Consider the following 6,000-nt stretch of genomic DNA (forward strand, 5'->3'; position numbering starts at 1 on the left):
ATTGGTACAACTTAAATACGATTAGTAACTATAACAACAAAGTAGCAACTATATTGGTAGAACTTAAATAGGATTAGTAACTATAACAACAAAGTAGCAACTATATTGGTAGAACTTAAATAGGATTAGTAACTATAACAAGAAAGTAGCAACTATATTGGTACAACTTAGATACGATTACTAGCTGCAACAAAGTAGCAACTATATTGGTACAACTTAAATACGATTACTAGCTGCAACAAAGTAGCAACTATATTGGCAGAACTTAAATAGGATTACTAGCTGCAACAAAGTAGCAACTATATTGGTAGGACTTAAATACGATTACTAGCTGCAACAAAGTAGCAACTATATTGGTAGAACTTAAATAGGATAAGTAACTATAACAACAAAGTAGCAACTATATTGGTAGAACTTAATTAGGATTAGTAACTATAACAACAAAGTAGCAACTATATTGGTACAACTTAAATACGATTACTAGCTGCAACAAAGTAGCAACTATATTGGTAGAACTTAAATACGATTACTAGCTGCAACAAAGTAGCAACTATATTGGTAGAACTTAAATACGATTACTAGCTGCAACAAAGTCAATACAACTTAAATAGGATTAGTAGCTAGCTACAGTAAAATTGGAAGAAAATAAATAGCATGAGTAACTGCAGTAAGGTAGTAATAGTTTCCTTGAAATAGCATCGAAAGTAATCTCACTACCATTGACATTACAATATAGACCCTGAGCCAGAGAAACACTAATCTGGAATAGTTGGTGATGACACCAGGTGTTTAGGAACAGCATGTAAACCCCAAGTAAACCACTCACACACACAACTTGTATTCAGAAGTAACATTTACAGCAGTAGAAGTTGCAATTGTACCAACAGAAGTATCATTATACGTGATATTGGCACTGTTAGCATTGCAAGTAAGCTTAGTAGCTCTAACAACAGCTACTACTTTCTTACAGAAGTAGAAAGAGATGTTGGAGAACAGCCAATATGTAATTGTTAACATTATCTTGATGACAATTCATGCATCACCACTATCATACATAACTTACAATTTACATATGGAAGAATTCAGGCAAACATTAATTGGTTATAGCCCATGGGATATGATAATGATTATTAATATCAAATTAAATTATTTAAACATTAAACTTATTATTTACAGAGTCCACCTTAAAGCAATATACAAACACAAGCTGCAGCACAGACCCATGAAGACACAAACTGGAATCTTCAACCAACATATTAATCTTAGGGAGTCAGATACTTCAAATAACAGCTGTTTTAGGAAAACCAAGTTCTATGGATAGTCAACTTATTTATTGCAGTGAGTGAGACATCCATAGAACCTGGTTTTCCTTCACCTATACAACTTCTAAAATGCCTCTCAAAGAAATAAACAGCTGTTTTGCTGTTCAAATATTAAAATAATAAAATATATCAGATATCGTGATACTAATATAAGTACTTTCTTGTCAAATTCAGAACAATAGGGTTCAGTGTCCTCCCAGGATTCCAAAAACTCACAAATTATATTGCATTTTGCTTGTCAGTTCTGAAGAAAAATTATCTATTATGAGATATGGGGTTTAAAAAATCAAAATGAACATTAGTTTCGTTTATAATTTCTAAAACACATAGTAAGCTTGAAGTACCTGGTGCAATATTCAGGTAATTCAATAAAGCTGACAATTTCAATCACTGCCACAAGATTGGAACAAATGCCATCTGTTTCCAATAGTGACGTGTTGAAGTAAGGTCTCACAAATGCAAAATGCATGTTTGTTTTCTTGCTGTTAAATTTATTCATTGAAAATGTCAATAATGAGAATTACCACTCTCTGGAGATTCGTTTCCTCGAGTCAAACACAGTCAATTGTTGTTGCAAAAAAACACATGGTCAAAACTTTATCAACTTTGAGGTAAGAAATTTATCCCTTTTTCTAATCTTTCCATGGAAAGTTGGAATCGGTAAGCGAAAAGTTTATGTCGCTACAAATAAATTACGATACAATAACCTTAGCACTGGATATATCAGTAGAACATCATACCAAAATTAAAAATTAAAATTTAGGAACTGAAGTTTTTGTCATTTAAATATTTGTCTTATCATCAATGCTTTGTAAATATTTACAGTTAAATTGTGGTGATATTGAATGTACATCTCTAAAGATTGACCAGTATACAATTGGAACATAAAGGACAACTGTCAAGGCAAAAACAGACTTTTTCATATTTTAGTTAAAAATGTAACACCTGAAAATGTCTTTCTTTTCAAACTTCTGTGCATCAATAATTGGAACTGCAAGTAACCAAACACTACGCATTATGGTAACACAAACCCAGCTGTGCAGCATGTGAAATCGAAAATTTAAATTTGTTTGAATCTGAATTTAAATGCTTTAAAAATATCTAAAATATTTATGAGGCCATGTTCAGCCTAACTAAACAACAATACAAGAAAATATTCAGTGCACTGAGGTGCATGTAAAACATAACTTGAACAATGTCTTCTGAAGATATACATATCATTGAACAAATTGAGTAAATTTTGTTTTAATTCAAAATGTATTTTGATCTTTAGAATTACTAACATACTAATCTCCAGGGAAATATTACTGACAAAATATCTAATTTCAGTTTTAATTGCCAAAATAATTTACATGAAGATCATTAAAAGTAAAGCAAACGAATATGTTAGACACATCACATGTCCAATAACTATTTACATACCTCACATTAAATACATTTGGGAAACCATTAATATTGGTTGATTTACTGCTAGTCTTATTACAGAATTTACAAGAATAAGCTGTATATTTGAAAACAAACATATCAGGTATCATATAAGACATTACAGAGATAATGATTAAAAGTACTCACTGGAGGGTTAGTGTGGTGTCGTCATTCATTCTATAAGTTGATTTGTAGGGATAGTATTACACATGAGTACTTTTGTTGTTGGGGGCAGTTTTTAACACAATTAATTTGTTACCGTATATGACCGTCTATAAGCCGAATTTTGAGGACCAAAAAAAGCAGTCTGTAGAAGGGGATCATCTTATCCATGGGTTATGCTTTCATCAAACTTTTTTCCTGGGGTAAGAAAACAACATCGTATCACTTCGCATAAACAAACAACAGAAGACGACTTTGTCAGTAGAGACGTCAAATTTGCAATTAAACATCACTAGACAAGATTATTTACCTTTTAAGTTACTAGTATAAGTTGTTTTTTGCTGGGCATTGTATTATTTGCAGGGATTAAGATTACCGTGCGTATTTGTCTCGTACACAAAGCTGGAAATAGCAATCAGCTGTGCACACTTTTCCCGGCGAACAAGTTCAAACATGCACAATAATATAACGGGACGAATTCTGACGCAGTCATCAGTAAAATATAATACAGAATACCATTATTTAACCCAAAGAAATATATCCTAGCATTGTGTAATTTTAGTTACAGTTTTTATGTAAAATATATATAATCAACACTAAGGTTACACGGACCCTCATGAACGTGGTAAGCACATGGAATGGGGTAAAATACGGACGCCATTTAAATTCACACATTTTTACCGATGTTACTGTAAACTAGCAGTCAATGGAAAATGAGGCGGTAATCAGTTCGTGATTGTTGAATGGGGTAAAATAAGCAAGCAAGTTTGTTGCTACAATAAATATGATATTTAGAGAAGCAAAATATATTATGCATTTTCTGTCAACTACACTTCGTTTCGATCCGTGAGTACACAATATATATGACAGTGAATTCTTTGAATAATGTGGACCAAAGTTATAATTATTGGTAACTGCCAGTTGTCTGTGGTCTGTGTTTGCCGCGATTAGGACCCCATCGCGGGGGATCGACTTATGCACGAAACATACCATTTTGACACTGATTTTAAGGGTCAAGTTTGGGGGTCGTCTTATCCATGGGGTCGTCTTATAGACGGTCATATACGGTAAATATTTTTGGAAATCTTTGAATTCTACAAACAATAAATGTAAATGATTATGCATGAGAGACTCATCAATGCAGCATAGACAAAGCAACACAGACAATCAAAATTCCAGATTCCAGCCAGGAACTGAAGTGGCGGATGCCAAATAATATCACACAATATTTGCTACACCAATGACAGGTGGCACCACATGCAGGTGTGTGCCACTTGAAGGTGGCTGCAAAATAGTTAATACCATCTGCTGTAAGTTTTTAAAATAAAAAAATAAACAAGCAATACATTTGCAGGTTTTTGTAAAATAGGCAATGGATCTGTAGTTTTTGGTGTGTTTTTTTAAATTGGCAACATATCTACATTTCTTTTAAATAGGCAATACATCTGCGGGGTTTTTTTAAATAGGAAATAGATCTGCTGGGGTTTTTTAAGTAGGCAATATATCTGCAGTTTAACAAGTAAACGGAAATATATCTGCAGTTTTTAAAAGATAGTAAATACTAGTACATCTGCAGGTTTCTTTAGAATAGGCAAGACATCTGGAGTTTTTTGGTCAACAAGGCAACATATCTGCCAGGCTTTGGGGGTAAAATAGGGAAGGTTTTTTGTCTAAAACAGGCAACACAGTGAGGGTGTCATAGAAAGATGCTACATTTTGGAGGTAGCAAAATGTGTGGTGGTTGTGTGATGTGTTCCAGCAAATTATAATGAACTTCCCACTCTACCAGATAATAAATGACCAGTCAGTATATACAATATATAACAGATCATCTTATGATTCTGCAACAAAAAATAGCTGAATTATTTTATATGCCCAGAAAGACAGGTCCAGAGTTTGAGTAGGGGGATGGTGGGTGGTTGCATGTGATGTGTCTGAACAAAACAAAGGGGCTGCAACAATCCCCACCCACACCAGTGGATGGTCACCTGTCATCGCCACCCACCATCACCATCCACCACCCAACTGTCATCGCCACCCACCATCACCATCCACCACCCAACTCTAAAATATTGAAAACTTCATCATTAAATTGTGAACTTTAAGTAGAAGATCACAAAAGTAAGTCATCACTGTCCTATACCATATTTTACAACTTACTCATGGCAGGACAATGAGCAGGGAGTAACTTTGAAGATATCACAGCTCTATGGTCAGCTTGTGGTGGACATACCTCCTCATCAGGAAAAATAGCCCCTCAATAAATAGGTCAGTTTCGGAAAACTCTCACATATAGAAACTGAAACGTTGAGCCCTATGAAATGAAAGACAACGAACCTTACCTTGGTTGTTCCCTGACTCTTAAACTAAACTACATGCAACCAATCAATACACATCACACAAAAACTGCTTCTTTGAGTGGCATTACAACTTGGTGAAATATGATAAAGAACATGTATATGGATTTTCTGGGTTGTTATTTAGACAATAACATTCAAGTTACAAGGAATTAAAGATTACCTCTACCACGTGAATCCCAGAGGTCCTGAGCCGTGGCTCGACACTAGCCTCATTTCATCACGTGTGGGAGATATCACAAATGTCCTGTGTCAAGTGAGCCCATGTCTTAATTATGTACAATTAAATTTCACCTAGTTTTGAATATGTAATAGTTGTTGCAATTGGATCTGTTTGTTTGAAACTCACTTGGCACATGTAGCCAATATGACACCACAGTCATGTGGCCAGTATGACATTGCAAGAATATAGCCAGGATGAAATGACAAAGATGTGGCTGGTATGACATCATGAAGATGTAGCCAGTATGACATCACATTGATGCAACCAGTATGACATCACATAGATGTAGCCAGTATGACATCACATTGATGTAGCCAGTATGACATCACATTGATGCAACCAGTATGACATCACATAGATGTAGCAAGTATGACATCACATTGATGTAGCCAGTATGACATCACAATGATGTAGCCAGTATGACATCACAATGATGTAGCCAGTATGACAATCAACCAATGGTACAGAAACTATGATATCACAATGGTAAAGGATCAGAACCAACCGAAAA

Source organism: Haliotis rubra, unplaced genomic scaffold (genome assembly GCF_003918875.1).
Source record: "Haliotis rubra isolate DU_JTF1 unplaced genomic scaffold, ASM391887v1 Scf18, whole genome shotgun sequence".
Classification (NCBI taxonomy): Eukaryota; Metazoa; Mollusca; class Gastropoda; order Lepetellida; family Haliotidae; genus Haliotis; species Haliotis rubra.